We start from the raw sequence: 13,763 nt of genomic DNA, 5'->3' as shown, positions 1-13,763 counted from the left end.
TCATTTATTTCTCGACCTTGTTGGGAATAACTGAACGCAACCACAAACTGCAGGACCTCACGGGACAGTGAGCTATTGACCAACTGACCATAAAGGTTATCCCTCAATAAATCAGTCCAATGATAGACGTGTGTTTCCATTTCCATCCTTCATCATTGCTCAGAGGTACCGGGACTTGAACTCGGGCCTCCTGCACCAGGACAATTTAATAACCTGCCACCGGCAATCATAAAATACCAAAACAAGCCCTTTTTTAGCCGGCTGCATTTGACGAGACACGGTGATGTAATCTGAACACATATTCAGTAAAACTCCAGCTATGATCGTCCAATCAAAGCTCCTCTGCATGTTGAAGTGGCACTCATGGGACCGAAGGAAGAGACACTTTGAATGAAAAAGAGTTGGGAGGATGGTGTCTTTTTTTTTTTTAACCCTTCCCAAACTGATACACAGGTGGAAAGTATATTTAATAGAAAACAGGGTGTGCTGTTCTTACGGCAGCCTTACAGCATCACAAATGGTGCATGGACTGCGGTAGGAATGGGACAGCGGTGTGTCTTTGTGGTGTGATTGTCAGCTGTCTTTCCTCTCCGGGGTTTTAATCAGATTTCAGCTGTTTATTTAACACACACACACGTTAACGGGTCTGAAAGTATTCAGAGCTGTAGTGAACTTAAAGTTGTTTACCTTCAATCACGAGTGTTTCTCTGGATGCTGATCACGTAGAACAACTTCCTGGTCCTTTTTATAACTGAAATACTTCCACACTAAGCATTTCCTTTTTGTTTTTTTTTTTTTGTTTTTTTTTTTTTTGGTGTTCCTGTTAGTAGCGTTAGCGCTGACGGAAACTTAGTGGGCACGCGCACCAAATGTTATTCACTTCCGGTCCATAAAAAAAAAAAAAAAATCAAGAGTTCGAGTTATTTAGTCTTCTTGGTGTTAATGATAATTTTAGTCTTCATTTTAAAAGCCACTCCTCATCAGCTGGTTAAAAATCTAATCTCTGTCTTGCTTGTCCAACAGTGAAACATGTAAAAAAAAAAAAAAAAAAACAAATTCTCTAAATATTTCCATTTATGACCGGAATACAAATGTTAAAGTAAGCCTATATGTTTGACGTGTGAAACCTTTATATTTAATCCTCAAGACCCAAGTAAGCGTACAGTAAATGTTTAAATACAGACGGGGGTTGCCCGTTTGCCAGCAGCAGAATTTTTATCAGTTTGTGCAGAGTTTGCAGGGTTGCAGTTCAACAACAAACCAAAATGAATGTTTTGTTGCCTGCTGCCATTTCCAAATGCACCATTATTTATTATTTTCAATCTCCCTTCAACGCTGGCTGAGGAAACAATAGCAGTATCTGGAAACTCTGATAATGTGGTTGCTGTAGCCATTTTCTTATCTGCAAGTCACAGAGGGAGGAGGGAAAAAGAAGGCTGAATTGGTAAGAAAGTGAAGTTGTAAAGAATCCATTCTCACATGCACACACACACATAAACACAAACCTCCCTGCAGTGTATATGAAGTACCCACGCTGTATCATAACACCTCCTCTAGGGGGATAAACAGCAGATCGTAGTGCCTCAGGTGTTGTGTGGCAGGGTAAACACAATCCACATGAAGGAACAAATCTCAAATCCTCAGAGAAACTCATGACAGGCACACTGTTGGTCCCACCCTGCCAGAGAAAGTCAAAACAGCCAAAGATATATGTAAATCAAAGCAACTTTCTTTCTTCAGAGTTCCCTCATAAGTTTTAAGGGGAGTCTATAGTCTTGGAAGAAACACAAGAAAACCCTGTTTACCTGTAATACTTCCTTTGCGTTACAACTTGTCAGGATGATCAGACAGTTCACACTACAGGCTGTACAACAAATGGCTATGCTGGTGCTGCAAATGATAACCTACTCCAGGCAAACAATGTCTACCTGCTACACATTTTCTCTCTTTCACAGCAGCTAACTCCAGCTTAATTAAAAAAAAAACAAAAAACAAAAACAACTCAGTGCAGAGATGAGTGAGGAAGAACTACAGCCTGCCACATATATACCAGTCACAGTGGCCAAATGAGGGTATTAAACATTAATGGCCAAAGTGTGATCGCTCTGGAAGTCTTCTAATAACGGAAAAAAAAAAAGAAAAAGAAAAAAATCACAGAAACACAAGCATCTCATCTACTGTAAACAATAAGCTGTCACATTTCAGCTTAGAAAATAACTCTGCAGGTATTGTTTTTGTTGTCACTTTCACTAGATCATGACAAACTCAGTACTAATCAGTTTCTGAGATTTAGAAATATGGCAACATCGCTGACCAATCAAACAGGCGGTAATATGCTGTACTGTAACTGCGAAAGATCACAAACCAAATCAAAATCCAAAAGTGACCAAATACAGGCAGAAGTGCTGATAATTAATGACGTTATTTTGAAATAAAGTTTTCCCATGGTATGATATATGACAGCTTTGCTTAAGAGCCATGTGATATGTATTTCCTCTGATGCAAGACTCCAGAAATACAACAGTCTCTTGTGCATGCTCTGCTACCAGCGGCCAGAAAACAGCTCTGTGGATTAAATCATCAGAGCAATGATGATGACTAGTCAAGACAATTTGCTGCCTGAAGAGAAGGAATGCAACTGGGGAACGAGCCCCACACTGTTTATCGCCCCCTTTAATTTTGATCTACATATCAAAAGACATTCAACCTGAAGTGGTTAAGGAGGAAGAACTTGATGGGGTTGAAACTAATAAAACTCACAAAACCCCTCAACTCCTGATTGCGAAGTTGTCCAAAGTTAAAGTTTTCCAAAAATGCCACTTATAACATGTGATGTTTGGACTTGATGTACAGAATACACAAAAGAATCAGACCAGAACATGTCGTTGCAGGTGATGTCAAACAGAGTTCAGGACCAAAGTCTGAATTCACAGTCTTTTTAACCATTTCACTGTTGTCTGACACAAGAAGCTCCTGGGGATAAATTAACTGATAATGAATGGTTTCACCTGCTGCACTCTGACTCATCAAACCCCCTCCAGCTCCTTCATGTTTCCTTGGTCTTTTAAATGGCATGTCAGTCATAGTCATGATCTAAAGCTGATGTCTGTGCATGCAAAGCTCTTCAGAGAAAACTACAAGCTACAACCATTTCACACTGGCCCTGACCAGATCAGATCACATCACATCACAGCAGGGGGCCACAGTGAGAGCCACCAAAGGGGAGGATCTCTAGTGCATTTTTCTGTGGTACTGTATGCATATACATGTGCTGTGAAATTCAAGGCTAGAATGTTGCAAATTCTATATTATGTGTGCTTAAGGCTGTAGGATGGATATTAGTTCAGCAGCTCCAGACAAATCCCTGATTAGTGTGTCCATAGTGTGAACAAATAGCATCTAAAGGGCACATGAAGACTTTTATGGAGCTTCTACTCATTCTTAGTTCAGTTTTACGCCACATGCTCCACTTTTTTACTGGATGTGAATTGTAGCCACTTCTGTAGGAACCTGCCTGACTGTTCCCAGTAGCTAACGGCTCCTCGCCCTCCAACTCAAACCTACTTTGCTAAGCTGCATGGAGCTGTTCTTCTTTACATTGACTGGATCGCCATCTGTCACAGCACTCCATAAGGTATTGGTAGGGGCAGACTGGAGACTCGCATCTTTAGAGAGAGTGCAGTACAAACAGAAAGTGTAAAGCCTGGAAAACATATTTGTGTACTAGAGAGGGACAGTTGAACAACAGTAGTTACAGCTGCATTATGGGAAAACTATAATGCAAGCTTGACAAATATTCCAAAGACCAAAAATGAAGCTTTCTAATTGTCACTTGCAAACCTGCCCAACAAGCAATTACATCAAGTATTCATGCAACTTTGATCAGGTCAGATCTATCAGATCTACCCAAGTGGCTATGTCAACACACAAATATGAGATGAATCCTTGTAGCTTTCTTACATCAAGGTTTGACTTTTTTGATTTAGGTTTTACTATTCAAATGTTATTTATCAATAAATGTATCTTTGTCTCTTTTATTCTGCCATTCCTACAGATTAATATGGTACATGTCACTAGTATACAGATTGAAAAACTCTGCAGAGGATGAAATGGAAAAAAAAAAAAAAAGAGTTTGGGATCGAGTGTCTTTGGTTCTGAAATTTGGCAGTGGCAGTTAGGCTTAGTGGGGTTTTGGCCAGGTTCATGCTTCATTTTTAGCTCTGCTCAGCCACACTGAGCAGCTGGTATGAGATTAGGTTTCGGGTAAAACACTAAATTCATCTTTTTTTTTTCCTGTAGTACTCAAAAGCTCTATCAAAGAAGCTCAACAATTAGTGCTGAACTTAAAAAAAGCTACCAGAAATATTTTGTGGAAATACTGCAGGTTTCAGAAAACCCAAACTTTTATCATATATATATATATATATATATATATATATATATATATATATATATATATATATATATATATATATATATTTCCTTTCTCACCAAGGACACAAGTCTGCAAACTCGTTTAATTTGGCCCCAGAAAATGAATAGAATAAATCTGATTAAGATTTTATGTTTTATACCATACTATGTCTTCGCATGTCTTCTCCATCTCTGTCTCTTTGTGTTTCCTGACATAAGCAGGGAATTTTATGGCTCTCGAGCTACGTGGTGCTGCAGGCCAGTCAGTTCGTTGTGCCCTTCGCCCTGACCGAGACAGAGAGAGAGAGAGACAGGGCAGGGTACTCATCATTCACACAAATCATACGTTTGTGTGTTAAAACCGCAGGCTGAGTTAGGATTTCTGAATTTCTCCATCTTGAATTCAGCCCTGGTTGTGGTTGCTAAGACAACAGAGTCGTGACATACCTGTGCTCCCTGTGAGGACCACAAAGATTACTCCTTGCAGTCTGCTATGACACAACGCTGTGTAGACAGAAGTATCCTAAAGCTCTAGACTAAAGTGAACTGTTCCTGCTGACTACTACGCCTTATTTTTTATGTCTTTAGCGCCATTAATTTAACATTTTTATGATTCATAATGCAGATAGTGAATGGTACAGCAAAGATATGGAACAGTGGTGATGGTGTATATTGTGAAGACAGTATTTAGGTTCTGGCCATGCTAATAGCTAATTCTGCAATCTGACAGTCAGTCCATCACTTTGATGAAGACAAACATTTGCACAACTGCGCCCTGGATTACTGTGTACGTTTGAGGAGACTTTCAGGAATCGTAATGTGAACTTTTAATCTAAAACCATCACCAACTTTAGGTCTGTATATATACCAGCAAAAGTAATGGGATTCCCATTTGTCATTTCTTTCTCAGACCAGTTACCAAACACGAAGACGGCGCTATGCATTATAACTACCAAAGATCAAACCAAAGATCAGCGTGTCATTGTGATCAGGATGGCATGCTGCTGCTAACGTTTATTAAAAGCAACTCTGTGATACACATCGTCATAGAGCTAAGTGTCACCCCCTTAGTATAGTTTTAAGGTACTTGGGTTTATCTACATAATACTGTGCATCAATTATTCTACTTATGCTGCTCTCACAACCAGAATATGAAAAAGATCGATGTAATTATAACTTAACAAGCTTTAAGATGATACACATTCAGCATACACACAACAGCTGCATTTGTTAACGTCTCTTCTTCCTCTTCGCACTCTTCTTTTAGCTCTGTTTAGGCTTCCACTCCTTCCTCAGGAAAACATCTGGGTATGAAGCAGCACTATGCTCCACTATATTCTTCAACTAGCCGCTCAACGAAACCCCGGAGAACCAAACCAAAACACACCAACACCACACAAAGACGAAAAGCTGAAGGCAACCGACATGATCCTCTGAGGGTTGCCATGAGTGACTTCTTCCAAACTAATGGCCATTTGATGAGAGGTCTCTGCAGAAGGAATCCTGTGCTTTTCATCTTCAAGCCTTTTCTCTCTATCACTGCAGCTCAGCCTGGGCATCTGGAAGTCCACCATGCTTTGTACTGCAGGAGGGTACTGAGGGCTGATGAGAGTATGAACATATGGCAGCAGGCAAAGCTCTCCAGGGTGCAATGAGCTAGTTAGTGAGGTGTAAAGGTTCCAATAGTTCGGTGTGCACAGTTTGTTCAACACGTAGCTTTGTAGGGGTGCTGATTGCTTGTTTGTATATGTCCAACAAAAAGGTGTGTTGTATTCGAACAGCTTGTTTTTTGTAGCCTGTCATGACAGAAGCTAAATCAAGAGATTATTATTGGTGTAACAGAAGCCGTCTCTGAGCCGTGAGAGATCAGGGCTGAAGCTAATGCATTAATGAGATGCATGAGCAAAGAAAGGAATAATTCATCAGAGCTGAAAGAGTCCGAATGGGTACAAGATCAACTTAAAAGCTTTATTTTCTCTATCTCATATGTGACATTAAAATGTCTCACATCCTTCACTTATATGACACTTGAGGTCTTCTCTGTGTGCACTCCAGAGACTCATGTTACTCAGCTGACCCTGTCCTGTTGCCTTTGACTGAGCCCTATAAATGCTATGTGGCAGACAAGGCGTATCTCCAACTGTCCTGGGAGCGATGAGAGGGGGTGAGGTGAGAAGTCAAAGAGTCTTAAGACTTCGACATGTTATTCACTGGAGCCTGAATCGGAGAATACAGATACACGTGCACACTCAGACACCGAACCAACCCCTAGAGTCTGCTCCGAGGCCCATCCCTCATCAGCTAGCTCCGCGTACTGAAGTGGTCCACCTTCCCACCTCCAATGCCTCCTGCATAAAGCTCTAATTTCACCGTCTTGGAAATAATTAGACAGAAGAATGAGGGAGTAGGGAGGTGCTAAATCGCTGCAGGCTAACCTGAAGGGAGAATTTGTAGAGCATCTGCTTTTCAATGCTATGCGCCTCGCATAGGGAAAGATGAGAGATGAACAAACAAAGCTTCTTTAGGCATATTCCTCAAAGTAGGAATGAAGCAGAGTCGGCTAGTGATGTCTCCAGGGGCTGTCGCTCGAGGCAAAGTGGATCATGGGTAGATACAGTCGATGAGGGTAGGCTGAAACATTTGTGGAGATCTAATTAAAAGTCACAGAAAGTCAAGCTTAGCTAACCCAATTTTTTTCATGCATTTTTTAACATATTGGCTGTTCCCTTTTTGTCCAAGGTTTATCTAGAACTAATCTAAGCAGCTATGACTTTGGCTTTGTGTTCAGTTGCGCAAATACAGACACTCCTAATACACTTGGACTTGTGGAAACTTTTTTCCTACAGAGGAAACTGTAGATGCTTTCAGCTTTCAATTACAATTTAACAGTGATGCTTGTATTTCAGTCCTTGGAGGGTTGACGAGGTGATCAGAAAATCACCTCATGGAGAGGAAATTAATAATCTGAACATAATCGAGAAATAGTCACAAAAATCCACCATGCATAAAACTTCAAATTGGGAGAATATGAGATTATGCAAGTACAATTATCTACTTTAATCAAAAATTCATAAACTTTTCTTTGATAAATATTCTCTAAATGTGCTCATTCTTTCACGTACAGTTCATATTGTTCACGCTGCTTGTGAAGACAGTGAGTTTGAAATGCTCTGTCAGCGCACAATCATCTCAACTTTGTTGGCATTGATCGACTTGAGCTTACAAGTAAAGATCAAAACAGCTCTCGGTGATAAGCTTTGTCTTATTATCCATGACAAGAATTATTTCAGAGAGCTGAGGAGGAGCAGCGCCTGGTGTTCTGCTGTTGGTTGGTGGAGCTGATGATTTGTTTGGACAGCCTTCAACAGTCATTAATTCACATCTTTGGATTCATTTTCAATATCTTGATATTAAAATAATTAAAAAAAATTCTGTAAAGTTTCAGTTTTATCATAAAAAAAAACGGATCATTCATAAATATGTCATACATTGATTTGTTCCAGTGTGCTTTACTTTGACAAGGGACACTTAATTCATGTAAAACTGCACTGCCTGTGAACAGGGCCAGAATAAAACTACACTTTTGGTGCCAACTTTTTACAAATGACACTTCATTTCTAACATTTTTTCACCAGTTTAAACAAATCTTTACTCAAATACTTGGACATTTATTTCTTACATCGATACATTCACAATTAACATTCAACACTTTAATATGATGTGATGTGAACCCTCTTAAATCAGGCTGAAAATGAGCTGGGTGAAGTCAGAGTTTATTCTGCCTACCCTTCGACATGCACAAAGTAAGTCCCATAGTTAACAAGCTAACGTAGCTCAAAGTGCTGGGAGGGTTAGCACACATTGTTCATTCCACATTGTTTTCCCCAGCAGATTAATTAAAGTACTTCCGCTGTAGAGGAAGTTTCAAACTTACTTCAAAGACCCAAAGTTTCCCTCTGGACAGCACCTCATCCTGAGCGCTGTTTGCTTTAATTATGTAACAGAGAGTGGGGATCATCTCAAAAATCAATGCTTCTTCACATACTGGGGGTTAAGACCGGGGTTGAAAGCAATTAACTTCTAGATGCTCTGATCATGTTTTGCAGATTATTAAACCACCTAAAGGCAATTTATGGAACAAGGCTTCATGGTTATGAAGTGATCACGTGCATTTTTCAACTCAACTCAAAGACAACATTGTGGATCTCTTTTTTTCCTCTTCATAATACAAGATGAGGAGTTTGGCTTAATAAGAACAACTTTATTTTCATGATGCACTTGTTCAGCCATAATTGCCTCTCTGTGGTATCAACCTGCCCAGTGAATGAATTTGAGAGTTAATTGAGGGCTGTGAAAACATTTTGCGCCCCATTATTCTCACACCAGTAAAACCCCAACAAGAGCGCAATCAACTGAGAAAAAAAGAAAAGAAAAAAGAAATGCAGATTAACGCCTACTAAGTTAGACATTCCCGGGAAACCTCACTTCCATTGCTGCAGAGATTCCAGTGACAAAAAGCATCAGTTAACTCTCACACTCTATTCTCTGGACATGCTCTGTTGTTGATTACACAACTGTCTATCCAAGGCTTGTTTCAAACCTGTCAGACTATGCAACACATGGACAACACAGCACAACAGCTACTCATTATTTCCAAAAGTGTGGCAAAGCGACAACACATACTTATCAAAGACCAGCCAATAAAACCAAGCACGCACTTCTCCTCTCTCTTGGCTTACCGTTTATATGCTTTTCGCCTCATTTTCAGTAGATACAATCACAAGATTCATGTGTCTGTGCATCCCCTCAGAGCAGCATACATTTAGAAAAAGCCTCCTCTAATTCTGGCTGGAGACAAGCTGGTAGGCAGAGAGAGGTGGGGGGGACGTAAGAGAGGCAGAGAAATCGAGGGAGAGGGAGCTGAGAATTGAATGGAGCAGGATGAGGTGTATAGGAAGAGGAGGGGCTATGGAGAGATGGAGAGGAGAAGAAGAGGAGAGAGGGGTGGTGGCAGTGGTGTCACAGCCGGGGAGGAGAGGAGGTGAGAGTGAAAGTGGCTAACCTTGTGTCATGCTGAATCTCTCCATCAGATTCCTGGCAGGAAGACAAGAAGAGAAGGTGAAATGATTAGATTTATTTATCAAGCAGATTTATCTGGCGCCGCTTCTGCCACTGCACACCGTGGGGTGCCTCTTATCTGCTGTTTAACGAGCTCTCACAGCCACCGCTTCTCTGCAAACAAATGTATCCATTATTTCTCACATACTGTATCAGTATTAAGAGCATTAATCGAAAGTAGGAGGATGGAGAGAAAAATGACAGATTAGCAGTGCTAAAGAAAAATGCTGTATGCTGCAGAAATGCAGACAAAGTGCCCGAGGCTCACATAGCGTACTTGTTGAGGGGAGAGAAGGGAAAAGGAAACTGATGAATGAGAGAACATGGAAAGTTCTGGGTAAGGTAAACAGAGTAAAGTGAAATTGAAATGAAATCATTTTAAACAATTTTATGGTAAAAAATTAAAAAGTCTCACATCAGCTAGTGAGCATTTAGAGTGGAAACAAGCAGGAACACCAAGCAAAAACTAGAATGCCATCTCTCCACACATCAATTTGAAGAAAAACTGAAATGTAAAATTTAAAAATGGTGTTTTACAGAGGGCTTCTGTATAACCGCTAGCTGTTAGCCAACCATTTTGTATTCCTAATCTAAGCAAACTGTGAGGTATCAATCTTCTCTTGTAGAAGATAAATCCTAGTTTCCCAAAAGCCATCAGACAATGTGAGAAAAATGGGTGTCACCTCATTCCCACTAAGTTATGCATCATGGCTTCATATGAGCATAAAGTGGAGAGGAGATGAATTGGAGAACCTTGTTTGTGTGCATTTATTTGTTGCACATGCATTATGTATGGTGTGGATTTCAGACGAGTCTTCGCCATTTACATTTTTCACTTAGGCTTAATTCTTCGGTGCAGAACCAATTACTCTGTGCAATCCCTGGACTCCGGAGCCGACATGGCAGAGCATACATGCAATTGAGGTCCACTTCCAAATAAAAACAACAACAACAATAACAAAGAAACACACAAAAAGCTGCACATTAACTTCCTGCTGCAGGAAGTCAGCATGTCTGCAGGTGTTTGTGTGATCTATGTTGTATAGCGTTTGTGGACAGCTTCAAGACTTATATCCATCTATAATTAATGCCACAGGTAGCTTCAACACGTGGTTTGTCACAGGGCAGCATGTGTGAGTATGCACGTGTCGAGCTTCATGGTGTTGTGTGGCTTGCGTGGGTGTTAGAAACAGTTCGAATGATACAGCAGGATGACTCATACTGCTACTGAATGAGACAGTAATCCCCTCTGTCCATCCCTCCATTCCAACATCCCTCTGTGAGGGGAGGGCGAGCCTAGAGAGGAGGAGCGGTGGATTGGCAGTCCTGGAAGGCAACACTGAATGAGAATCTGCAGCCGAAGCTACTACACATATGCATTCATTCAATGAAAAGTGTAAAACGGTCGCCCTTATGACACATCACCAGCTACTAACTGTGGACTGAGGAATACTACCAAAAACTCTAACACAAAATGTTCGTATTCCTAAAAAAGATGAAAAACAAAAAAACAATGAATCATTAAAAAGCGAAGTGCAGTGCTTTAAATGCAAATAAATAAATAAATAAATAAATAAATAAATAAATAAATAAATAAATAAATAAATAAATAATAGGCACCAAAAAAAAAAAAAAAAAAACGCAAACCAAAAAACAAAAAACACCCAACAACAAACAACTAGTGAACTCTAGCCCCAATTAAATATGACTACTGAAGATTCAGTAGCAACTGCAGAATAAGTTAGTATACAAGTCTGCCATTTTATAATGACAGAGATGATTTTGTGTAAGGGCAGAATCCATCACTGATATTATGGATGGACATGGACGTGCATATCATTTATTATCTTCACTTCCAGTTTGCCTAGGCAGTTTTCTTTCTCTGCCTCCTTCTTTCCTTGCTGCCAGTCTGTTGGATAACCCACTCTGAAGTCATTGGCGGTGTGAAAAGCATCCATGCAGCAGTTTTGTATTGATACCAAATGTAACACTTTCGCTGCGTACACCCGTTCCTCAGCTGAGCAGTTGCTAGGTAGCTGCCATCCGCTGAATAAATTGCAATCAAGATGCTACATCCCAAACATCTCCCTGCTTCCTCACAGTTGGACATTGGTCAAGGTCCTCTCATTATGCAGCAGAGCATTAGTACAACCACGGCACATGGAGTCAGAAGGTGTGATATCAATTTGCAATCCTAGGGCTGAGGCTCAAAAGCTCAAAAAAAAAAAAAAAGGAGGAAAGTGTTTAAATTATTAACATATTAGCCACCTTCACACAGACAGCAGCAGCATGATGAAATTAGTTTGAAACCCAAGCCTCTCTCTTTTACTCTAGGCTCCCTGCAAATAAACAGCATGTAAGGGAGGATATATTTTTAATATCACATGCCACGGGGCCCAGTGATGTCTTTCAGTTGGATGTTTGCAGGGGAGGAAGCTGCTAATACATTTAAATGAAAAATAACATTGACTTTATACGGCACCACCCCTTTGAGAACCTCCTGGCTATGAAAGTGCACATCCAGTGAGAAAAGATCCATTCAAACTGCAGGTCATGCTTTCATTCTGTGTTTGAATAGAGCACAATTAGAGTGACATTATGCTCTGCACACGCACAACATTCCTGTGCAAAAGCACAAGATCAATTCAGATTCCCCCAGTCGCATCACGTTAATGAATAATCATGTTGGCAGATTTTATTTTGTGCAGCAAGTGGGTGATATGCCAGATGCAATTAAGCAAAACACCAAACATAAATGATTCACCTCTGTCTGAGTCTGAGAAGAGTAATATTAAACTAACAAGGAGAAATGTGATGCAATACACTATGTCAAAGCCTTGAACGAAGACGGAGTGAAATCATCAGAGGCTTGTGTAATCATATTCAGTTTGCTCACGGTTTTCAGCAATCTATCTTTTCCATCACTGCCCTATGAGGAAAACTGACGTACAGCTATACAGTGAGAGCATGTTTCTGCCTGAAATCATTCCTAAGCATTATACTCACAATAACTCCTGAAGAAGAAGTGACTGGTGTAATAAAATCTCAGCTACTGTATGTGCTGTGTATCTGCAGTCCTCAGCTCGCTGCTGCGTGTTCACAGTCAAACTGCAGTAAGAGCCTGCAGCTCTTCTCTAACCAGCGTTGCGCTGTTGAAAGTCTGGTTAAAAAAACCCAAGATGTAGATTCAAAACGTCTTCTGACCTCTATTTCCTAAAATAATCACCATCAAACCTCTTCTAAGCATTTTCTGTGTATCTAACCCTAACCGCTGCAGGAATTACCCTTTTATGGAGGGAGGGAGAAAGTAAAGAATAAAAGAAAAGTGTGAAGTTCATGCTGGTGGATGTGCACTGCAACACTAACAGCCCTGCAGTTACTGTTCGCTCTCTAAAAAATATTCTTGCCACAATATTTTGGTCAGATGTGTTCTACAAATGTGGCCGAACTAATTCAGGCTAAAATCATGCTTTCAATTTTCTGATTGTTTGAGTGAAGAGATATATATACATATATATATTTATTTATTTATTTTTTTTATTTTTTTTTTGGCATCCCAGATAGTTATTTTCCACCCACCCTTTTAATTAATGCACCATGAGTATTGAAACTGCAATGATCCATCTTATGACTGGCAGTGCTGATCATGCTATTGCAATTAGGAGGGTGGGCGTGCTGGGACCCCTCCCTGCTTGTCCTGTCGCCAAAGATTTATTTCATCCCATCCCATGTTTTGATTTTGTTCCTGGTCTTATTTGTTATGGCTCCATTTGTCTTTTTAAAGTGACAAGGCTTTTTATCTGAGTTGATATATATGTTTTTGCTCACAGTATCATTGAATCTAGAGTATTCTTTCTTTTTTTTTTTCCTGTACAAAATTGAGTACATTTCATGTGTGGATATGTGTGTGGGATTCACCCTAATACTCTGTCCTGATCCAGCGATCGGTCAATAAGCTTTAGCAGGTTTGACTTTAAGGACGAATTGCTAACAAGCTTTGTTGAAATTTAAACTTGCTTGAAAGAACAACTAAAAACCTTTCAGACTTTGTAAACAAATGTAGTCTGCACCATTTTACACCATAATGCAGTCAACAGAGGTAAAAGTTGTTTTTATTCCCCTAAATTTAGACGAAGCAGCTCTTTAATTGGAGGATACTCACACTGATATTGGCAGATCTGGGCAGTGAGGTAGACCTGCAGGACAGTCTGGGAAATCCCTCTGGCCAGCTG

This window comes from Echeneis naucrates, chromosome 22, assembly GCF_900963305.1.
Source record: "Echeneis naucrates chromosome 22, fEcheNa1.1, whole genome shotgun sequence".
Classification (NCBI taxonomy): domain Eukaryota; kingdom Metazoa; phylum Chordata; class Actinopteri; order Carangiformes; family Echeneidae; genus Echeneis; species Echeneis naucrates.
This window is presented reverse-complemented; position numbering follows the sequence as displayed.